The 25884-nt window shown below is 34.5% G+C and overlaps 2 long non-coding RNA genes and 1 pseudogene across 2 annotated transcripts; 2 read left to right on the top strand and 1 right to left on the bottom strand.

Moving 5' to 3' along the window:
• Positions 1 to 792: 792 nt before the first annotated feature.
• Positions 793 to 2148, bottom strand: LOC113361585. The gene is made up of 3 exons (XR_003365197.1): positions 2080 to 2148; positions 1869 to 1947; positions 793 to 868 (listed from the first exon to the last, which is right to left on the bottom strand). It is a non-coding gene; the product is annotated as an uncharacterized LOC113361585 (long non-coding RNA).
• Positions 2149 to 11480: 9332 nt separating this feature from the next.
• Positions 11481 to 12699, top strand: LOC113361584. Its single transcript, XR_003365196.1, has 3 exons — positions 11481 to 11826; positions 11967 to 12136; positions 12234 to 12699. It is a non-coding gene; the product is annotated as an uncharacterized LOC113361584 (long non-coding RNA).
• A 7153-nt stretch (positions 12700 to 19852) lies between these two features.
• On the top strand, positions 19853 to 20414 carry LOC113361583 (annotated as a pseudogene).
• The last annotated feature ends 5470 nt before the right edge of the window (positions 20415 to 25884 follow it).

Raw genomic sequence — 25884 nt, 5'->3', positions numbered from 1 at the left:
GGTTCTCAAATTTCGGGATTAATCCTGCTGGCGTGTGTTCAGCAAACAATAACTGCAACATATAAATTTTAATTAGTCGATTGAACAAAAATATCCATCACGTAACACTAAAACTGCTGGAATAGAAATTACACACAAGCTTTTTACCAGTAGGTATTGCACACAAGCCTTCACATTTGACAAACAACTAAGATTAGTATGAATCTCTTCAAACAAGTGCTCGTGTATTAAATCAGGCCACGACAATCATAAGTTTCAACGATACTAAGATATTTCGCGTTCACTCCATTGGCATTTTTGTCGCCAAAAAACAATACACAGCAAAGATAAAGACCTATCAGGCAAACTAGATCCTTTTCATCAACTTTCTTTCTTTTCCCACTTTTTCTCCTTTTTGCCATAAGTTGTTTTATCTTCTCTAAAATGTTCGTCTTAGTCACCGTCGTCTGATGCTTTGTAGATTTGATATCGGTGAAGTATTTGCTGTATAAAACATTGTCAGTCAAATCACTAGGACAATAGTACTTTAACAGCTTCTGACCCTTTCTGCTTCCAATCCTCTGCATGCAAAATATACCAGCCAGCTTTGCCGGTGTAGACTCTATAATCTTATCATCAGCAAACTTGAATGAACATGGTGTCTCACAATCCATGTCAAAGCAGTTCAAGAGCTTCAAGACGCCGTGTTTGTTGGTAGTTATCTGTCTTGTTGTAGTTGGTACAGTTGTATCATAGTCATCGTAATACATCATTACGAGTTCTCCGTAAGCAGCTCTCCTAAGATATCTACGAGCCCTATCAGTCAGTCCTATAGGCTTTATCACCTTTACTAAATCCTTTACTGCATTCAACGACTGCCTTAGGTTTCCTGTACACAAAAATAGCATGATTCAGTATGTTGTGTACTTATCAAATACACTCGTTTTTAACTACAAAATGAAAATCATGTTACAAACTATGTGTATTTGCCAAGTACACAAACTGAATCATTCTATTCTGTGTTGTGTAACCTTAACTTACATGCATATGAAGGTTTAAAGGGGTCATTTTTTTATGTCCAACTATAATTTACAAACACAATACAGTCATAGGTTATATTTTTGCATGTGTAACTTTTAGTTATCTAGGCAATTGCCAAATCAGTTATGTTATTATGCATGTGTAACTTAAGGTTACACAGTCAATTGGCAAGTCAGTGATTAGATTTTCAATGTGTATCTTATAGTTACACAGCCACTTTGCAAGTCATTGGTAACATCTTGAATGTGTAACTCACAGTTAAGATGTGCAACTACAAGTTACACAGCCACTTCTGCAAGGCTCATTTGTATGTGTAACTACAAGTTACACACTCAATATACAAACCACAACATAGTGGTGAGATTTTGAATGTGTAACTTAAAGTTACACATGCCCTTGTTTGCGTAGTTATACATTCAAAAGCATCACTTACATTAGAAACTTTTAAATTTCTTCAGTTAGTAGATTTTAACTACAAGTTACACACTCAATCCTAGACATTCTACAAGGTGTAACTTTAACTTACACATGCATATTAATGAGTAACTTTAATTTACACAACCAATTTTCTATGTGTAACTACAAGTTACACATCCTAAACACAACCAATTTTTTATGTGCAACTACTAGTTACACATCCCTAGGCAAGTCAGTGGTGACAAGCTCACTTGGTATGTGTAACTATAAGTTACACAATCAATATACAAACCACAACACAGTCAGTGGTTACATTTTGAGTGTGTAACTTATAGTTACACATGTCCTTGTCTGTGTAATTACATATTCACAAGCATTATATGAGAAATAAACATGAGACCATGACAACAATAGTTTTCACAACTTAGTACCTGTAATTGTATCATCTTTTCTAGGGGGATTCATTTTTCCTTTCACCATTTTTATTCCAAAAGAAATTTGATTCTGAATCTGCAGTTGATGTAGTAATAAAATCAAGTTAGTTGATTGCAATTCAACTTAGAGTTTCTAGGGTTTTCAAACAGTAACATCTCAGAAATGAAATCCACTAAATCAATCAGTTATATCACATCCATGACTTACCTTTGTTTCTATTTAATCAGTTATTTCATGGATTTTATGCACAAACGATTGTTCTCCTTCTCCGATCTGTAAAATTATCAGTCAGAATGAGTTAGTTCAGAAATTTTCGACCCACGAATCAGTAACAACAGGAATCAAAACTAACAGCTTCAAATCAAAACTTACCTAGGTGATTAATCGTCGGAGTATTTCATCAACAGGAAAGTAACAACGGCGATTTAGGTTTTGAATCTGAAACTGAATCTGAAACTGTTTCTTTTGATTTTTTTTGGTTTTTGAATCTGAAACTTTTTCGATCTGTTTCTCTGATTTAGGGGTTAGCAAATGATGAATAGTTTTTGATCTCGATCTTTGTTTTGGAACAGATTTCAGGAAGATTTCTTGATTTTTTCGGTTTTTTTCTAGATTTCTTTCTGTTTCAGGTGAGTGAGATTTGTTTTCTCTCTCCTTGGAAATGAAATAATGGCGTCTGAACGAGAGAAAGGTAGGTGACGCCTCTTATATACTTGAGGCTAATTTAGTCTTTTCGCTTTTATTAAATTTATTTTTTAATTCAGGGCCTACTAATAAAACTCTTTTATCTAGGGGCCTCATATTATGGGTTATCCATGGGTTGGGCCTGAGCCTAATTTTCCCTTTTGTTTAATTTTGTTGTTCGGACGCAGAATGGGGCTGCCCATGAATTAGCCCAATGGGGTAAGAACAATAAAACCCAAATGGCTTGGGTAGGACACCGATCTGGCTCCTTCCTGCCCTGAGCGACGACTTTAAGGGGGGATTAACTAATATACTGTAAGCTAGCTTTAGTATCTTTGATTATAAGAAAAAAAACATCAGGTAAGTTTGTTTCTTTCAGCTCATGCAAGTTGAAAATTGAGAGATTGTAAGGTGTATATTATCTGGAGTTTGGTCCAGACTGTTTGATCTCTCTGACATCTCAATTATTTTAATTCTTCTTCAAAAAAAAAAAAAATACCTTAAGGGGTGTCTTTTGCAATTTACTAAAGTTATTCTCCTTGCTATATTTCCAGTCTAAGTGGTAGACTTTTTTTTTTTTTTTGAAACAGGCAGACTATATTAACAGGTGTATCATTCTTGGCTTTCTTACAATGTTTTGTTTAATGGCTTTAAACACTAATTCTTCTGACTTTCCAAATTTATAACCAGTTAGCAATTTAATTCCCATTCTTTTCTTTTTAATCCAGTAAAAAAATTATTGGTTTTCAATATTTAGTGTTTTCGCACTTAATTAACAACTTTTCTTGGTTATGCTTGGTGAAATAACAGAGCTCATGAATCGACATGCAAAGGAAAAATGTTAATGGCAGAGGAAACTGGAAGAACTGATTGAGTGGTGTGGTGTCGGAGTTAGTAAGACGAGGGAAAATCTGTAGCAGAAACTTCGATGTTTGACTATCACAGGCAGCACGACATAGAATTGTGCTTCGTTAGGATCTTGAATACGTTCAAATGTTGGATTCATTATTTATTTTTCTTTTTATTCTTCGGATGTAGGCCTGTGGGTATGTATTTGTTTTCTTTGTAGGAAAGTTCTTAAAAAGTGATCCAAATCGTTACATAGGCATTGTTGGTATCAAAAATCCTATAGTCCTTGGAGACAACGAAACCACCACAAAGCCAATTGCAAGGGAATGCAGGGTGTTGAAAGCCTTTCTCGACAAATCATAGAATGAAGCTGAACCATGAAAAAATTACAAATAATGTAAGACCTAAAAATCCATATCGTTGTAATGAATGGAGACCAACAATGCATGTTAGTTATGTTAGAGTTGATATTAAATATGCCCTAAAAATCCTGCTAATTCATCTAATTACATTATTGATTTAAAACACCTTCTCATTGAGGAGCTCTTTCATCAACTACTAATTCATTATTTAACTAGAAGAACTGGATCGGTATTGGGCCACCTTCTCATTGCTCCCTGTCTGTAAATATCAAGATCTACGTCTTTCTCTAGGTAAAGATTAGCCCAAATCTCTGTTAGTTATCTATTCATCAAATCAAGTGATGTATATTTTCTTTCAATATATAATTTTTGGTGGAATTGTGCGTTTAAATATAAACTGATTCTATTAGTAATGATATTATTACTAGGTGTTTACTGATGTTATAGATATATGAGTACCTGGAATGATGTACGTTAATTATTATATAATTGACTAAGTTATACATTGACTAAGTTGTAGTCTTTTTTAATGCATTGCTACAAAAAAAAATACTATATGTACATTTAAGACTATAAGGAGCTGTTCAACCGTAGGCGAAGTTTGATTGAGAAACCGAGTTTCCGGTTATGACTTGGATATAAAACTAGACAATTTCCTAAATTGTATGAATTATAAACGAATAGAGGACTCTACATTTTTTTTCCTAAAGGGATATCTATATATTCTCATTTCTATTATGTTTTTCTAATAATTGGAACGGTCAGAATATCTACGTACTCAAAAATTCGCGTTTAAAGGGAGTGAAGATAATAGAGAGGCTCATAGCCAGTGGATCCACACAAAGGTGATATGGACTAATGGAATCCAAGTGCAACATCTCAAGCAATTCAAAAAACACCTCGAGGAAGAGTATAGAACCAACATCGACAAAATGTGGGACAACAGAAGAATTAGACAATGTAAGTTTAACGGAACAGCCAAAGAAAGTCAGTGGATAATAAAACACAAAACAATGATGTATATATATGCTTTTGGGTTCAAAAAGGGATCAAAAATAGGTATGCTTTTAGGTTCAAAAAGGAATCCAAAAATCAGTTTATCCAATACAAATACGAGGTAATGTTGCATTTTTATACTGGATATGTTCATAGATTTTGCCATGTTTACCGAGGAACTGTAAAAAATTATGGTCCTTTATTTAAAACTTATTTTTATTATGACAAAAGTATATTATGCATAAGATGCTGCTTCGAGAGAGTTGAAAAGTAACTTGGAAAAGCGATGGTATTATCAAATATAATAAACAGAAATATAACTGTGAAGATATTGAAGTGGAGATATCCAGGGATATTCAGCGGTAGAAATTTCATTGCTAAATTCCTAAATATAGATCAATTTGACGAATTATCAGAACACGTCATCAAACTATGTATTGGATCCATAATAATTGTGATCCTAGATATAGATGACTACAGGTGGCTTCCTGAAGGTCCGGTGGCCAATGTTGGTGATATATTTTCGGTAACAGAATTGACATACGAATTTATAAAGGCCAAGATAATCAGGGGACACAATATTGGTGAAATAGTATGTTTAAGAAGAGAAAAATCATACGCAAACTGCGACACCTTAAATTTTGTGCTACAGAGAAACCAATTCCCCATTAAGATTACAAATATGAAGCTACAAATAATGGATTGGTCTGATATTAATCGAGGTTCTAAAATAGGACATAAAATTATCGTAGTTGTCTTCTTAATAAAAATATATTAAGAAGACAACAATTTCATCTATTAAACAACAGAAGAATTAGACAATGTAAGTTTAAAGGAACAACCAAAGAAAGTTTGTGGACAATAAAACACAAAACAAGGATGTATGGATATGCTATTAGGTTCAGAAAGGGATCAAACGTAGATATGCTTTTAGGTTTAAAAAGGGATCCAAAAATCAGTTTACCAATACAAATACGAGGTAATGTTGCATTTTTATGCTGAATATGTTCATACATTTTGCCATGTTTACCGAGGAACTGTAAAAATTTATGTTCCTTTGTTTAAAACTAATTATTATTATGACAAAAGTATATTATGCATAAGTTGCTGCTTCGAGAGAGTTGAAAAGTAACTTGGAAAGCGATGGTATTATCAAATATAATAAACAGAAATATAACTGTGAATATATTGAAGTGGAGACATCCAGGGATATTCAACAGTAGAAATTTCTTTGCTAAAATATAGCTCAATTTGACGAATTACCATAACACGTTATCAAACTATGTATTGGATCCATAATAACTATGATCCTCGATATAGATGACTACGGGTGGCTTCCTGAAGGTCCGGTGGCCAATGCTGGTGATATATTTTCGGTAACAGAATTGACATACGAATTTATAAAGGCCAAGATAATTAGGGGACACAATATTGGTGAAATAATGTGTTTAAGAAGAGAAAAATCCTACGCAAACTGCGACACCTTAAATTTTGTGCTATAGAGAAACCAATTCCCCATTAAGATTACAAATATGAAGCTACAAATAATGGATTGATCTGATATTAATCGAGGTTCTAAAATAGGACTTAGAATTATCGTAGTTGTCTTCTTAATAAAAATATATTAAGAAGACAAAAATTTCATACATTAAACAACAGAAGAATTAGACAATGTCAGTTTAAAGGAACAACCAAAGAAAGTTTGTGGATAATAAAACACAAAACAAGGATGTATGGATATGCTTTTAGGTTCAAAAAGGGATCAAAAATAGATATGCTTTTAGGTTCAAAAAGGGATCCAAAAATAAGTTTACCAATACAAATACGAGGTAATGTTGCATCTTTATGATGAATATTTTCATACATTTTGCCATGTTTACCGAGGAACTGTAAAAAATTATGTTCCTTGGTTTAAAACTAATTTTTATTATGACAAAAGTATATTATGCATAAGATGCTGCTTCGAGAGAGTTGAAAAGTAACTTGGAAAGCGATGGTATTATCAAATATAATAAACATAAATATTACTGCGAAGATATATTGAAGCGGAGACATCCAGGGATATTCAACGGTAGAAATTTCATTGCTAAATTCCTAAATATATCTCAATTTGGCGAATTACCAGAACACATTATCAAACTATGTATTGGATCCATAATAACTGTGATCCTAGATATAGATGACTACAGGTGGCTTCCTGAAGGACCGGTGGCCAATGCTAGTGATATATTTTCGGTAACAAAATTGACATACAAATTTATAAAGGCCAAGATAATCAGGGGACACAATATTGGTGAAATAGTGTGTTTAAGAATAGAAAAATCCTACGCAAACTGCGACACCTTAAATTTTGTGCTACACAGAAAACAATTCCTCATTAAGATTACAAATATGAAGCTACAAATAATGGATTGGTCTGATATTAATCTACGGAATCTCTAGATAGACATGTCCCACAAGATATATTTTTATTAAGAAGACAACTACGATGATTTTAAGTCATATTTTAGAACCTCGATTAATTTCAATTTTAATTAGGATTACGTCAAATATGATTGAAATATAAGTTATTAGGATAAGATTTGATTATTGATCTGAAACCTTATATTCTTATTAACGTAATTTTTAATTTAGAGTTTTATGATTGTGTTTTGAGTTATCCAAATCTTCTATTTGCTATAATTATTATTTTAGTTGACATTATAAATTCAATTACTATAACTATGATTTGTGCGAAATAAGGATTCTACAAATATCACAAATATTAGGGATTCAATACTAGGATTACCAATTCCCCATTAAAATTACAAACATGAGGGATTCTACAAATATTGGTTTAGTATGATATTAATTTACAAAATCTCTAAATAGACATATCTCGCAAATCTATATTAAGACCTACTTTAGAACCTCGATTAATTTCAATTTTAACTAGGATTGTTCAATAATTATTACATAAAGCCATTATTTATTTTACTATACAATGTAAAATACGAGTTTAAATGTTTTTTCTTATGTCCAATAGATTGTTTAATAATTATTATATAAAGTCATTATTTATTTTACTGTACAATGTAAAATACAAGTTTAAATTCTTTTTTCTTATGTCCAGATACTTTTGTTTTCAAATACTCAAATACTTAAGAAAACTTCATTTCCGTGGATATAAAAGCAGAGGTTAAGCCGGGGCCTTAAGGCCTCGGTGATACCTAATAATAGATATTAATTTATACGCGTAGTACCTGTACCAAGTTATCAAGAATGGTTCAGAACTATATCAAAGTAAAGAGGTGGTAGATTTTAATTCAAGAATCACCTGAGAATTTTCTAGTTGAAGACTTGTACTTCTAGTGTACTAAATCTATCTTTCTTATTTTATACTTTTGTTGAAATTCTACCCAACTCTACTACTTAGCATGTGTAGCCAACTTCTAATTCTTACAACTAAGTTAATGGAACACATAGTGTTAAAACAAAATCCATTCTACCGCAACTGTTCATGTAATTTTACAAGTTAAAATCCAGAAGAAGCAATAAAAATGAACAGAAGAAGAGCAATAACTTCTTCAATGAACTATTGAAATACGTCCCGCTTGATGGAGTGAAAGGTACATGTCGTGGATTTTGAAAAGTTGTAAGATTTTCCTTTGAGCATACGTATTTACAGCGACTTGAAGGAGCAATCCGGAGTACACGCTTGCTTGTTAAAAGATATATATCCTTCCTATTATCCTTTCCCATTGAGAAAACATAAACCAAATTAAGGTGAGATTTTTCATTTTCCAAATTGCACTGAATTGGAGAGTCACGAGAACAACTAAATGGAACCTTAGCAGTAGTAAATCTCCCGCTGTTTTCCGGGTTCTCTGTCCCTGCCCATATAGCAAACCCATATAAATCTGTAAACAAGTACCTGAAATTTCATGCACAACAGAAAATAAGCAGACAGACTAATTCATGTTTGTCCCAAATAGGAGTTCAGAGAAAATGAAACTTACTTGCCATATAAGCATGGATCGGTGTCAGACCTATATACAAAACCACCTGCGATGGAAGAAGAACCATCGTTTGTATTAACAGGAGAGTGATCATATCCCTTTTAAGGAAATATAAGGTTTATGGAGTTGTTTTTCTTGATGATGAGCAAGGTATGGTAACTTCAAAAAGTCATTGGACGGCTGTGATTTAGTTGTCTTGATATGATTTACCTAGTATATAAATAAACTTTTATGATTTATTTGTAAACAAGCTTTAAAGTGATAGTAACCAAGAGAGCTAGCAAGATTTCAAGTCTTCAAGTGATTCACTATAACCATCTAGATCCCCTAATGTCCATAAGAGAGATAGTAAAGGTTCTTAGTGAGTGAAAAGAAGGTTTGTGCTTGTAATTGTGGCACCTACTCACCCCCGAGATATGGAGAAGAATCAAGTTACCAACGGGTTCGAATTCATCATTATTTAGAGCTATCTTCTTCTTCTTCTTCTTTTTTTTTATTTTTTTTTTATTTTGATCGAAGAAGAGGAATATATTAGATGAAGAACAATAAACTGCAGAGGTAACAAGGAAGAAAATAAAATAATGTACAACTACAGGAGAAATAACTTCCCAATTATTGAGAACAGAATATGTAAAATTCAGATGCACTATATGACCACTAGCGACTGCCCAACTTGAAACAAAAGACTTAACATCAATTCCTAAGTCCCCATCTGTATTGAAATTATAATCTTTCTCAAAAGCTCTGTAATTTCTCCCACGCCATAAAACCCATAGTATTGCATCTAGTATAAGACCCCAGACAAAATTTAAGGCCCCGATTTAAGTGTCCTAACAGTGTCTCTGCCAAACAATTGATAAAGAATGATTAAGATACGTGAATATTACTACCATGCCCCTTGTACATGTGGTTACATTCCATGGCCAAACTAAAAGTTGAAGAGTGACCTGAACTGGATTTGATATAATGGAGTCTACCATCCAAAGATTCCAAACCACTGAGTGACTGAGCGCATTGAGGAATAGGTACACGGTCATTTTAAAGATCCAAATACATAACACAAAATTAGTTTAATAACTCATTTTTCTCTTTTTTATGGGTGTAAAAGACTTCTAAAAAAAGATATTGTTTAAATACTCAGAAAAGTTGAATTTTTTTTTATGCAAAGAAATGATTTTATTTAAGAACTAAAACTTGTTACAGACATTGTGTCAGCATGTAATGCCTCTGCAGTGAAGTTTGTTGGATAGTTTATCCAAGACCTACTAACTTGAAAGGTACGAGAGTGTTTTGCCAGCTTATCTGCTGGTTTATTCAACTTTTTACTAATAAAATTGCAAGTCCAGGTTGGATGCTTGCTTAAAAATTCAATAATGTCTAATATAAGAGCCTGAGATTCCCATATGACTCTTTCATAATCACCATTTGTTGCTACTGCCACAGGATTATTTGTAAAACCATTTAAGACCTTGATGATGAGCAAGGTATGGTAACTTCAAGGTATGGTAATTTGTTTGTCGGTTTTCAGTACATATGATCCGAAGGTCGGGATATTCTGGATTGGAAAGTCATTAGGCGGCTGAAAAGGACTCCCGTACATGTGAAACTCGCGGTGTGGTGAAAAATAGAAGACTTTGTTATACTTTAATACAAAGAGAGAATATTATTTCTAAGAAAATCTGGATCTTATCGATTTGTTTTTTTTTATCTCTGCTAATACGCATATCAAATTAAATTTAATGCTATATCGAATTAAATTTAACTGTGTTTTTAATTAGGTCATTGAAGCGAACTGTTTTAATTTTAATATAATGGAGATGGAGACTACTGATTTAGATCTCCATTGTCGTTCGGTGCATGCATATTCGAAGTGTTCTCGCCCTTCCTTGCCTCACATTATGGGTAATCTTACTGAACAATATTGTGTTTCCTTCCATTAAGCTAAAATCTAAAACGATTTCAATTCCTAATCTGATTCAGATTGGGGCACTTAACCCTAATGCATCTAATCTTAGTCGTTTTTGATTGATCGTTGTTGTTCACTATGGAGGTTCATGTCATTGAAATTTTACACCTTTTTTACTTAACTTCTAAACATGGGCCTTCTCCAAGAATTTCACTTGATTAGAGATCGAAGACAAGAGAGGACGTGGTATATGTATTACATAAGGTAAGTTTGTTTCTTTCACCTCATGCAAGTTGAAAATTGAGAGATTGTAAGGTGTATATTATCTGGAGTTTGGTCCAGACTGTTTGATCTCTCTGACATCTCAATTATTTTAATTCTTCTTCTTCTTCAAAAAAGAAAAGTACCTTAAGGGGTGTCTTTTGCAATTTACTAAAGTTATTCTCCTTCCTATATTTCCAGTCTAAGTGGCAGACTTTTTTTTTTTTTTTTGAAGCAGGCAGACTATATTAACAGGTGTATCATTCTTGGCTTTCTTACAATGTTTTGTTTAATGGCTTTAAACACTAACTCTTCTGCCTTTCCAAATTTATAATCAGTTATCAATTTAATTTCCATTCTTTTCTTTTTGATCCGGTAACAAAATTATTGGTTTTCAATATTTAGTGTTTTCGCACTTAATTAACAACTTTTCTTGGTTATGCTTGGTGAAATAACAGAGCTCATGAATCGGCATGCAAAGGAAAAATGTTAATGGCAGAGGAAACTGGAAGAACTGATTGAGTGGTGTCGGAGTTAGTAAGACGAGGGAAAATCTGTAGCAGAAACTTCGATGTTTGACTATCACAGTATTCTGCTTTGTTAGGATCTTGAATACGTTCAAACGTTGGATTTATTATTTATTTTTGTTTTTCTTCTTCGGATATAGGCCTGTGGGTATGTATTTGTTTTCTTTGTAGGAAAGTTCTCAAAAAATGATCCAGATCGTTACATAGGCATTGTTGGTATCAAAAATCTTGTAGACCTTGGAGACAACGAAACCACCACAAAGCCAATTGCAAGGGAATGCAGGATGTTGACGGACGGGGTATCGCAATTGAAGATCCAATATTGGGAGAAGAGTTTCGAAAAATTAGACGGACTAACCCCAAAAATTCAGGTATTAATCTCTATCTCCTCTTGATGTTGGTGGTACCATATAGATAATATGTAGAATACCATTGAACTGTGTTTTCCAGCATCTATTTTGGCTTCTTACTGTCCGTTACGTGTAGTGATTTGTGACTTGATTCGAATCAGGGAAATGTTTGGTAAGAGGGTTGCGATTCAAGATGCATCCTAATCTACTATGTATGTTGCTTTGACACTGAGGTCCAAATGAATCATCAGTGTGTCTGTTCCTAATCTACTATGTCTGTTGCTTTGACATGCTTGGATTGTCAGCAGTTGATGTACATCTATATGACGAGGTAAATAAATGAATCATCTCCTGCATTTTTGCAATGTTATATGCTCTGTAACTAACTCAGTTGGGATTCTTCATTCTCTATAAAAAAATATTGCAAGGTGTGCATATACGAGATCACTCAGTTGGATCTTTGGACGCTTAGATTTATACCATTCTCATTTGTATGAGAAACATGATACACGGTGTACTTCAAGTTAGTGTTTGAGTTACAACTATTGAGAAAACTGCAACCACCATTGTAGAAGGGGCGGAACAAAAACTTTGGCGTGTTTCCTCCATGCATCTATCGACAATAGGCTTTGAGGAATACCAATTTGGGATATATTTGACCATTTAAAGACACACGAGGTGTTAGGCAGAAAGCCTGAACTATCACCTGTTTGGTTCCATTAGGTCGCTGCCATGGATTCGTTGGCTGTTTACAAAGAGTTATAAAGCCTGAACCATCACCTTTTTTAGAAACATGGTGTCCAATGTTTTCGAATCAGTTAATTTTTTTTCTTTTACATAATCAAATTACTCCAGTGAACATTGTTTTAAAATTTTTAAACTCATATGTTTCATACCACCTTCAAATTATGTCCGTCTAATTACTGTAGTTAACAATGTTTGAATTTTTTCTCTTTTTGATTGGTTTGCCAATAATTTATTTTCGAAATTTCGAAGAACCTGTGTTTCATCTGATTTGAATTTTTTTTTCTCATGATAATTTCTGCTCTATTTAATACCTTTGAGTATTCTTACTCCCTCCTTTCCTTTTTAATAGGCTGGTTTTGTTTTTAGAGAAAATTAAGGAAATTAAGAGAACTAATCACTGAAAATGGTCCTCACGATACTTGTCAATAAAAAAAGTGAAGTGAAATGGTCCCCATGACACTTGTCAGCAAAAGAAGTATAGTGAAATGGTCCACATGATACTTGTCATCAAAAGAAGTTAAGAGAAAAGTGGTCCCAGAAAACTAAAGTAACATTTGATTTTCCCAATTAGGAAACCGGGCTATTTTTTTTGAAACATTTATTTTAGAAAACCAGCCTTTTAAAAAGGAACGGAGGGAGTATTTGTTTGTTTCAATTATTATCATTTAATTTTTGTCATAATCATCGTGTTTATTTTGATGCATGTTGTTATTTTTTACGGATTTCAATTTTTCTTTGTTGTTTTCCTAGCCCTAATCTTCACATGGCACCGATAAAGCAAGTAAAATCACCATAATCAGTCATCTATATGCTGTGATTTACTTAGTTAAAGGCTTCTCAATTCGAAACAAACAAAAATTAGGTTTTACTTAAATTCTATGTTTTATTTTCATGATTTCTTCGAAGATGATCTTTTATGATTTTCAGCAATGATCTTAGTGGTTTTTCATTAAGTATTTTTTTAATTGGATTATCTGCATTTTTTATTTTCATGATTTCTCCTGTTAGACATATAAGTACGTGACTAATTAAGTCACGTATACGGTTTCCTATTAAATTATATCTTGTATTTATAGGAAATCTCTTGTAATCAAATAGTATATATTTTGTATCTTTTATATATTATGTATCTTTTATATATTCCTTGTATTAAGAAGGAATATCTTTTGTAATCTTTGATATATAAATATACATGTATCTTTTGTGTTTCTCATCTATTGAGAATACCTTAAATCTCTGTTCCAACTTGGTATCACCTTGGTTTTCCACCAAGGGCCTGTGTTTTTTTTATCTCTTTCAATCTTCTCTTTTTTGAATCAATTTTTTTTTTAGATCATCATGACTCCAGAACCATCTAAAACTCCTGAACCCACCATCTCTAATGATGATTCTTCTTCTTGGACGGACATCCCTTTTGCTAGACTCCATGGGGCTATTTCTGAAAAGCTCAATGGTAACAATTTTCTTCTTTGGAAAGCTCAGTTCTTACCCTATTTGCAAGGTTATGGTATAGAAGGTTTTGTTAATGGTTCCATCAAGTGTTCACCGGTTCAAACTGCAACCTCTTCTTGAAATCCTAAGTTTCTCTCTTGGGTTCGAACCGACAAACTTCTACTTGGATGGATTTTATCATCGTTGACCTCTCCTATTTTAGCTAAAGTAAAGTCTTGTCAGACGTCTTCTCAGGTTTGGACTAAACTTGAAGAATTTTATGCCTCTAAAACTGATGCTACACATATTCACTTAAAGTCTTCTCTTCAAACTATCACCAAAGGCAACTTATCTATGGCTGACTACATTCAATCGGTTCGTAACATCGTTGATTCTCTTGCGGCTAGTGGCCATGAAATTTCTAGTACTGAATTTTGTCATTATGTTCTCAAAGGACTAGATTCTGCATATGAAAGCATTGTTAGTTCTCTGATTACAACTATGTGTTTGATTACCACTGATCAGTTTGAATCTATACTTTTGTCTTATGATCTTCGTGTTAATGCTCACAACAAACTGCTCACAACAAACTGCTCACAACTACTCATGAAACAAATATTGTGCATACTAATCGTCCCGGTGATGTACCTCTCACGAAGAATGGCACCCCAACTACGATATGCCAGATTTGCATACAACCCTATCATGATGCTAGAAATTGTGGGGAAGCAGTATGATGAGAACTATTATCCCCCGCGTCGTCCACAACCAAAGAATGGTCCCAAAAGAGGCGGTAAAAGTAACTCTTCGTCGTCTGGACCTCGTGCTGCGTATACTGCTACCCACAATCCTATCAATATCTATGATTGGCTTCCTGACAGCGGTGCTACAAATCACATGACAAATAATCTGGGTAACCTTCAAACTCATTATGAATATACCGGTCCTGATCAGGTTAAAACTGCTAGTGGTGCAAATCTCTCTATCTCCCATACCTGTAATGCTGTTTTACAAACTCCCACCCGTAAGTTTGTACTCTCTAACGTGCTTCACGTTCCACATTAGTCTCACAATCTTCTATCAATATCTCAATTTTGTCGTGACAATGATGTGGTTTTTGAATTTTGTGATGATTTTTGCCTTGTCAAGGATCGACTTACGGGGGAGGTAGCACTTCGGGGACAACTCCGTGATGGTTTATACACCCTTCAGCATGTCACTCCAAAAGCTCTTGTTGGTGAACGTGCCTCTATTCAAACCTGGCATCAACGTTTAGGTCATCCAATGCTTCGTACTGTTCAATCGGTTGTTCGTCGTCATTGTGTTCCAGTTTCGGGTTCTAAATTTTCGTTTTGTTCCTCATGTTTAGAGAATAAGAGTCATAAACTTCCTTTTCAGTCTAGTACTATGGTTTATGATCACCCTTTAGATTTGATTGTGTCAGATGTTTGGGGAACTGCTCCTATTTTATCCAACGAAGGTTATCAGTATTATATTTTATTTTTTGATGCTTTTAGTCTATACACATGGATATTCCCTATGCATGCTAAATCTGATGCATTGCAAATTTTTATTACCTTCTCTAAACATGTTAAAAATATCTTTAAGACTAAAATTAAGGTGTTTCAATCCGATAATGGTGGTGAATATCGAAAGTTCACTAAAATTCTACAATCTAATGGAACTCTTCGTCGTTTTTCTTGCCCCCATACTTCCGCACAAGATGGTTTAGTAGAACGTAGACATCGCCATGTTGTCGAAAGTGGTCTTACTTTAATGTCTTTAGCATCTATTCCCTTGTCTTTTTGGTATGATGCTTTCTTTACCGCCACATTTCTTATGAACAGATTAGCTTCCGCTCCAACTGGTTCTAAATCCTCCTATGAATTATTGTTTAATCGTGTACCTGATTATTTGTCATTACGCACATTTGGTTGTCTTTGTTTTCCTCATCTTCGACCCTATAGTCGCACAAAATTGGATTCGCGTTCCTCTTCTTGTGTTTTTCTTGGCTATAGTGATGATCGTAAAGGATACAAATGCCTTCACTTATCCACTGGTCGAATTTATTGGTTTCGTGATGTTGTATTTGTCGAAGAAAAATTCCCGTTTGCAGCTACTGTCCCTGACGCGCTACCTCCTTCTCTGTCACCCTTACAGGCATTTTCGTCACCTTTTTCTTCCGACATTTTTCCTACCGTGTTATCTCATTTGGACTCTACAGTATCCAGAGGTTCAGATCTAACGAATTTGTTTGGATTAAGAACTCCACCTGCACCATAAAACTCTGTCCAGGGAGACCCCATCAGTAGTGTCAACGTACCAGGTGAACTAAATGCATCGGGTCCACTTCATCCACCTACTTCGGTACCTGTTACACCAACTCTTACTGATGCTGATGATAGCCCACATCGTCCCACTATGCAACCTGTCAGACAAAATACTACCATAGAAGATGAACGGTCACTACGGATGATTATTGCTGACCGCGCACAAGCACTTCACGGCACCAGTCTGCACTACGGGACCTACCTGTAGAAACTGAAACACGACAGTCAGCTGCTGATTCTGACACGCAGGTGTCTACCACCATACAGTCTACAACATCATGTGCAGCTGCCGATCACTCTGAAGCTCCTGCCTTCCCAACTGCATTACAAGATCACGACAGCCAGCTGCTTCTTTCTCTGTCATCGCCTGCAGCAACTATTTCTAATGAACAACCAGTTCATACCGGTTCGCAGTCATCAGTTCATAATGACCATCCCATGATCACTCGGGGAAAAGATGGCATCATCGAAAAGAAGGTTCTACATGCTAAGAGATTACTGATGATTTATTTGAACCTTCGTGTTATTCTCAGGCTAAGAAAGATCCCAAATGGCGTCCTCCTATGGATTTGGAAATTGATGCGCTTTTGAAAAATGGGACTTGGTCCAAAGTTCCACCTCCTCCAAACAAAAATATTATTGGTTGTAAATGGGTTTATCGTGTTAACAGACGAGCTGATGGCACCGTTGAGCGTCGCAAAGCTCGTCTAGTTGCCAAGGGATTCAATCAACAAGAAAGTATTGATTATGGTGAGACTTTTAGTCCGGTTATTAAACCATGCACTATTCGTATTATATTGACGCTAGCCTTGTCTTATCACTGGCCTATTCGTCAACTTGATGTTCAAAATGCTTTCCTTAATGACATTCTCACCGAGGAAGTATACATGAAGCAACCCCCTGGTTATGTAGATCCTCAGTTTCCTGACTATGTTTGTAAATTGCATCGGTCTATTTATGGTCTTAAACAGGCTCCTCGTGCTTGGTATACTCGTCTTAGCTCCTTTCTTCAGAAGCTTGGCTTTGTTATCTCTGTTTCTGATACTTCTTTGTTCATTCGACGATCAGCTGAGGATATTACATTTCTTTTGGTTTATGTGGACGACATAATTTTAACGGGATCTTTTATGGCATGTATCCAATCACTTATGAGTACTCTTCACAGTGAGTTTGCTCTTAAGGATCTTGGCTCTCTTTCATATTTTCTTGGGATAGAGGTCACGCAAGCTTCTGGTGGGTTGTTTTTCTCACAACGTCGTTATGTTGAAGATCTTCTTGTTCTTGCTAACATGCAAGGAGAAAAACCAGTCACCACTCCTTTTAGTACCTCCACTGACATCCACCCAGTTGACAGCCCTTTACTGTCAGATGTCACCTTGTATAGGAGTTTAGTTGGTGGGCTTCAGTATCTCTCTATGAAAAAACCGGACATGGCCTTTGTTGTTAATAAGGTATGTCAATTTATGCATAAACCTACAGAAGCTCATTTGGCTCTTGTGAAGCGTATACTTTGATATTTGCACCATACTTCTACCTTTGGTATTTTTGTTCATCCGGAACACAATTTGCAGCTTAGTGGATTGGGCGGGTGACCATCTTGATCGTCGTTCTACGAGTGGATATTGTGTTTATCTTGGTTCCAATCTTATTTCTTGGAGTTCTTGTAAGCAACGTACAGTCTCTAGGTCCAGTACAGAATCTGAGTATCGTGGTTTGGCTATTGCGACTGCTGAATTAATGTGGATTGAATCTCTTCTTCGGGAACTAAAGGATTCTATTCAATTTCCTCCCACTCTTTGGTGTGATAACTGGGGAGCTACATATCTCACCATGAATCCAATATTTCATGGTCGCACAAAACACATAGAAATTGATTATCATTTTGTTCGAGAGAGAGTTCAAAATGGTCAACTTGTTGTTCGTTTTGTTTCGTCTAAGGATCAATTTGCAGATATCTTTACGAAGTCTACTCCAAAGGATCACTTTTGTCGACTACGCTCTAAGCTCAATGTCATCGACAACCCGCTTAGATCGAGGGGGGGGGGGGGGTGTTAGACATATAACATACGTGACTAATTAAGTCACATGTACGGTTTCCTATTAAATTATATCTTGTATTTATAGGAAATTTCTTGTAATCAAATAGTATATATTTTGTATCTTTTATATTATGTATCTTTTATATATTCCTTGTATTAAGAAGGAATATCTTTTGTAATCTTTGATATATAAATGTACATGTATCTTTTGTGTTTCTCATCTATTGAGAACATCTTAAATCTCTGTTCCAACTTTTTCGAAGCTAATCTTTTATGATTTCCAGCAATGATCTTAGTGGTTTTTCATTAAGTATTTTTTTAATTGGATTATCTGCATTTTTATTTATTTATTTTGGTACTCAGATTATGTTGATGGAAGTTGTTTTCTCTTATATTGACCGTATTTTTAAATTAATTACTTATACGAGTTTTTAATTTGTTGTTATTTCGAGTTATGGAACTCCTTCTGTTTAGGCTATTAGATTTAGACAAGATTAGATTAGTGTCGCTTTCTTCTTCTACCATACGCATCTGCAGCTGTAACTGTAATTGCAATTGCAACATAAACCCCTCTTCGACTGCATTCCTGCCAATGGAACTGTCTCTGGCTTTCTTTCTGCCTCATAAATTGGTGATGCGCTATATTCTATATTTTCTCTATTTTGGATGTTATGATCATTGATTTGTTCTGATTATAGATTTGTTTTATATTATTAAATTTACGGGTAGAATTTCTAATGAGAAGGTATGGATAAACAACCTAACTAAAATGCACATAGAATGGGTAAAAATGTATTACAATGCTCTTCCATTCTCTTCTTTTTCGATTTATATTTTGTATCTAAACACTAATTATGAACAACATACCAGAACAACTTCATTGAGTTTATGGTATTCGACAAGCTTTCTTTCAGAATGATGTTCCTGATCTTGCACCATGTCTAATGGTTAAGTTCATGAGATGATGTTGTTCCTTAATTATAAAAGATTGATGTCTCTGTATAAATTTTATCTAACTAAAAAATCTAATGCAACAATTAGCATCAGTGGGATTGCTATCCAGTTAAGACCAATTGGAGTGGTATCCAGCTAAGATCAGTTAGAGCGGTATCTCACACCTTTGTGTTTGGATTTTGTAGGGTTTAGATGCTGATAAATTAGTTCAATGAGGGAAGGGTATTGCTTTGTATCAACAAGCAAAAAACAGTATCAACAAGCAAGAAAAAGGGTAGAGGTAATCTTCTCATAATCCTTGGCTCTTTCGATCAGATTATAATTACATTTTGTACGGTAAGCTGAATTCATTGGAAGAGTAAATGTAGAAGTTGATTATAGTTGACTGCAATATACAATACCTTATCCTTTTCTCTAGCAACCATAATATCTTTATTTGGTTGGTTTTTATTTTGAGAATCGTTGTCTTTATTGTGAATCCATAGTGGAATGCAGTTTACCCTGGATAATATTGTTGAATAATTTTCATCTACGTAACATGTACCAGAAGAGGTCCTTGGAAAGATGGGTGCGCCACCAAAGACTGATGTGCCTATCATTACTACTAACAATCTTGCTGACGTGGATGGGCGTATCTTTGGGTTCCCTACTAGATTTGGAATGATTGAAGCTCAATTCAAAGCTTTTGTAGACACACGGGGGTCTATGGAGAACACAATCTTTAGCTGGCAAACCCGGTGGAGTCTTCTACAATACTGGGTCTTAAGGTGGTGGTCAGGAAACAACTGCGTAAGTCTCCTTCTGCTCTCTCTACTTAAGCAGTAACAAATTATATTCATCGACAAGAACACTGATTAGTCATATTTTGTATCCTCTAAATATACAGGTTGAGAGCAATCACTCAGTGGTTCACCATGGACTAACTTATGTTCCCATTGGATTAACATTTGAAGTTGGGATGTTTGAGATGGTGCAAGTGAAAGGTTGTAGCCCATATGGTGCAGGAATTTTTGATGGGGATGGACCAAGACAACCAACTGAACGCGAACTTGGATAAGCCTTTCACCAGGGGAAGTACATTGCTGGCATTGCAAAGAAGCTGAAGTGAGTTGCTGGATTTCTATACCCTTATACAAATACAGTTTTAAGATTATCTACTTTCCGATTTCTTCTTTCCTTTTCTTTTCAGAGATGTCGAGCTACTACTTTTGTTGTGCTCATAAAAATAAGATATTTTATTCGAATTATCCGGGCTATCTTGAGGTTTGTGTGTTCTATTAAGGGAAATAGATAGGCCATGGTCTAGGCTGAGTAGAATCAATGATCTTCCACTAAAGGGTTACGGTTTACTGTACTGCTCATGGATTTCATTAAATTGTAGAAACCTAGGCTGAGCAGAATCTTCTTTTATTTTACTGATTTTCCGTAGTTTGTGAATGAGTTTCTAATTTTATGTAGTTCCAAATTCTTAAGCTGATGTGTTAAGTGTACTTCTCTTTCAGGCACTCAGTTACTTATACGAGCCATCTTCACTTCTATAAAGTGATTTTCCTACGGTTGAGGAGCAGAAGCTTCTATAGGTTACTGGGTGACTGCAAGGACATTGGATGTGATCCTAGGTTTGCCAAAGAAATGGTGTGACGCCTTGACATAACCTAGAATGAAGACGGCTGGTGCAATCAAAAGATATTATTGTTTCTTATGATTTTGTTGCGACAATGGTCACGTCTGAATTATACAATGACAACAATTGGTGTGAATTTAAGTTACTTAGTCACTTTTGTATTGATAGAATTTCTTATCGATTTTTCTTTTCATATTATATAAAAGCTTTACTTCATGTAGGATTAAAAATTAGGTTGTTTTTTTGTTTGTTTTATATTTCGTTATTTTTATGTGACAAGTTCTTCATTCATATTGTTTATTTTTCTTCGTTATTTTGTTCTGAATTCTTAACAGGAATCTTCAGTATTTCAATGTGGTGGGATTAAATCTCCATTTTGTTGTTTTTTCTGATTTTAGTGATAGTTCTTTTTGTCCTTCTTTTTGTTTTTTATTTTCTTATGTTTATGTGGCAAGCGTTATTTTTAGGTTTTGATTTTGATTTTTGATTATACTTTCTGAGTAGGAATTTGCAGTATTTTATGTACAGGAGCGTTTCTTCTTTTCTGACACAGGGCGACTTGAACATGTAGGTTAGTAGGAGTCCAACATAAGATATGGAGTTGGATCAGAGTCTTGGAGATGTTTTTAAGAGGAAATCTCTCTCACTATCTCTCGAAGGGTAAACCTTCAGGTGATTGCTAAGATTGTTTTCACGGGATAGCAGAGAAGCTCAAAGGAAATCCTAGCTTTGTTTATACAACAAAAAGGTAGTTTTGATTTTTCAGTTGGGGATTTCTTAACTAAAGAAATTAATTTTATCATCTTTTTTTTCATTATGTGCACTGATTTTAATTCGTTAATTCTCAAATTTCATCCTTTTTTTTCCAGTTTTCTTAGACAGCTGCAGTGTTAAGAATGTGATTTATGTTGTATATGTCATTAAGGATTTCCTTTGCATGCACTATTGGAGAAAGTCCATCACTTATGGAGGTAAGTCATAAGGATATATTGTGGGGTCACCTAGGTTAGTAGGTATCCTAGATGACTACTGAGTTAGTTACCAATATCATACGGCTCTTAATAAGCACCCGAAGTACAAATCTCTAATAAGTGATAATAGAAGGTAACTGGCTCGATACCAGTTTTGGAGAAAAATGATGGGAAATCCATGAGAAATTATTTACGAAATCCATATAAGAAACTAAAGGAATATTCAAGATTTCATGTTGGATTATTTGGTTCTCTGCGATGCTTGGGTTGTTAGGTTTATCAATCGGTGTTTTCTTGAGGTCGTGGTGAAAGGATTAGTTTATATACTAAGTTTACTTAGTGAAGGAAAGCATGTCTAGCTGAGATTGTTCTGGGTGATCAAATTTTTGGATTGTCGAAAGTTGATGCTGTGAGGAGTTTTGTCTAAATCGACTCCGAGGATGATACCCAAGAAACCATGTGATTCTGGAAACTCCAATGTGGCATATGATTGCCAGTGTATTAGACAGTATTACATCGTTCTTTTATTGCTAAATCTAGCTGAGTAACAGGTCCCTGGGTTAAATATGCTCATTTGGATCTTTGCATGGTATGTTATCGCGTCATTTCAGATCGTATAGGTTGTTTATGTGATTGGTTCACCCACCTGAGTTTTTGCTTCGTTCTCTTGAAAATTTATGCGTAGTTCATTTAGATTCGTTAGGGAATGCAGAAAAATGTTGATTTTGAAGTTCTTTGGTTGTTGTACAACTCTTGCTTGGTGTAGAAAGAAGTTTCAGCGATGCTTCGGTTGACTCAATTTTGTTGACTTGATTTTTTATTGAATTATTTATTTTTCTAGCTTATTGATGTAGATACAATTCAGATTTCAAGATAACACTGTAATTTTAAAATAATAAAGAGTTTCGTACTGACGGTTTCAAACACAGGTCATTGGATACATCATCCAATGACTTTACCACCGTACTGCAGTGCAGGGAGAAAAGTACAATTGAGGGGTAAGCATCTTCTAAATGTAATGTATGTTGTATCTCTGCAGCGTGGTGTTTGCACTAAATTCTTTCCATTAACCTTAAAATATTCAGTGTCGAGTAGTTGCACAGCAAGCACATCGTGCAAAGAAATCCCTGCAAAAAATAGATTTGACCTCGCACGAAGTAAACACCGTGCATTAATATACAATTTAAAATTTAAATGTTATTATTGTCATGATTTAGTACGGAGCATGCGTGTTCAATTGATAGCGGTTTCGGTTCCATACATGTATGAATGCAACTTTTCTACTGAATTGTAACTTGATTTTGTGCTCTTTGATATGAATCTACCTATATTTGATACCGATTGTATCCATCTTTGTCTATGTATAGAACAATTGTTTTTGAAATTTTTACATCAAATGGTTCAGATTGATTTTTTGGTTCATCAGGATGACGTAGGTACACAAAGCGTTATAAATAAGAACTTTGACATATATATCTGTATTATCTTAGAGAAATGGACGTGCATACTTTTTGTGTGAGAAAATGCACTGGATTGACGAGAGATTAACCAGATCATCCAAGAAAACACTAACCTTTGGAAGATATTGTCATCAGGGAAAATTACAAATCCCGCTGTTGCTTGAACCTCCCGAACTTTGAGGGATTTGAGATTTATATAAATGATCGGTGGTTCTCTACGGACCGCCCATAAAAACCATGTAAAAAACCGCCCTCTCACATAAGGGCGGGTCCCAGCTGTTTTGAGGATTAACAGGGGCACTTTTGGCCCCACTAAATAAAAAATGTGAGAGAGACGGTTTTAAGAGGGATTTTTGGGAGGTTCGCTAAGACTTTTTGATAAAGGATATGATACCCAAGGTAATTTTGTATCCACATGTGAGAGTACTAAAATTCTTTGAATACATTTACCAACCTTGGTTGCGGTCATGATAAAGAAGCCTTAAAAGGAAAGGGTCCAAAGCACTTTTCAATACACGGTGAACTTCAACCATGAATGGGGCATTAGTACTCGAAGAAGGAAGGGAACCATTTTCATCCCAGCTTTATATATACGAAACTAATCATGCCTTTAGTGTACGCGAAAAACATAATCCCCAGCTGGACCAAGATGTTTTCTAGGGAAATTCAGAATACTCTCACAACATATTGTGTTATGTGCTAAGTATTCTTCCGCACAAGAGATCCAAGTAATGGCAGTCCCATTGACCATCAACAATATGTTTGATATTTATCAAAATTCAATATATATTAAACGTTTTAACCGTCAACCATATATCTTTTTGACAATGACCGCAAACCTGAAATAAAAACCAGCTTAAACGTCCCAATTTGATAACCCATGTTTTCAAGTTAAAGAGAAATGACCGAATAATTCAATTGATGAGAGAAATCAAGAAGTATGTTTGGTAAAGCCACAACATAAATGTTACCGTTGGATTTTAAAAACATGGTTTGCTTATGTGCATACTCTTTCATTCTTGGATGGTCTAAAAAAATTAGTACATTTGAATAGGTTGAGAAAATTAGTTGTATCGGTTTTATGTATGAAAAATCGGACCCAAAAAAGAATATATGTTACATGGTAATTATAGTAGATATCCAAAGAAACATGCTGATAATACAACCCTGGACGAACGTGTACCCAATCTATCACCGACGCGGTGAAGGAATGGGGTGATTATCTGCAAGGGATACAAATCAAACAATATAGATATTGTTCTATTAATCCCATACATGTATAGGATGATCAATTTCCACATTAATCCCATACATGTATATGATGATCAATTTCCACATCAATGTTGAGGTTTGTAGAGGTGTAAGGGTTGTTAAATACATATGCATCTATATAAAGGTCATGATCAGTGTCATACTAGATCCAATTTCATATTTTTGGAATCAATATTTCGTTATATACACAGTAAACATGACGTTATGACACCCTTTTAAGTATGTAAATAAGAATTTTGTGAAAGTAATTGATAATATAGATAAAAATTAGTCGAAATTAAGATCCGAGAAATATCCAATCATCGTCATCACGTGTTCTAATATACTATAAATTATGGGAGGATCTAAACTATCTAAAAAATAAAAAGGATATTGCAACACTAACAACTAAAAACAAATGTAAGAACAATTCACATATGATATCAGTTATGCCACGATACCAACACATATATTTAAGTATGGATTCAAAAACTAATGAACCTACACTGAAATACATCAACATAGAATTTCATAACACTCATCAAACTCTAAAACATTTAGAATAACCAGATTCTCAATTCATGGAATCCAGCTAAAAGTTGGTGCACAAGTCACATAGTTGAGGAAGAAAGACTTGATGAACCAATTATAGTTTGATCACAGATTTGGAGAAGACAGAAATTGAAGATAAGATATTAACTGTGAAAACACATAAAATATTGATAAGCATTAAAAAGGATTTATCTATATATCGATGACATTCTCCAATAGAAACTAATTAGAAAGGAAGTGTACTACCACCTATGCGATAATATTGGTAATGAAAAAGAAACCTAATACAGTAGGGTTTATTTCTGCATAATGCCATGTCCATAATAAGAAATACTAACAAATTTTATTGACTTGGCAGACATGGAGAAAATTTATAAAAATATATACATTTTATTTTATATCTCTTTTTAAACTTTAGACATTTCACTCAGACTCAGTGGTTTAGATTCAAAGAACAAAATATGTAACACATAAAATAAACCAAGATTCATTCTTCAAGAGTTACTAAAAAAGAAAAGAAAAAAAAAAGGAGAATTGTAGGAAATGAGGAATATGGACTTGACATGAGTTAGAGAAGGACAAAAAAGACCAACAAAGTTAGAAAAAGCCAAGAAAATACCAACCAAGTTAGAGGAGGCCAAAATATTGGCATATGACTTGGAGGACCTGGAAAACTTGCTTAATCATGTAAATGCTATATAAGAGGTATGCAGGTGTCAT

Source organism: Papaver somniferum, chromosome 3, assembly GCF_003573695.1.
Source record: "Papaver somniferum cultivar HN1 chromosome 3, ASM357369v1, whole genome shotgun sequence".
In the NCBI taxonomy this organism is placed as follows: Eukaryota; Viridiplantae; Streptophyta; class Magnoliopsida; order Ranunculales; family Papaveraceae; genus Papaver; species Papaver somniferum.
The sequence above is the reverse complement of the archived record's forward strand: the minus strand, read 5'-3'. Positions and strand labels throughout refer to the sequence as shown.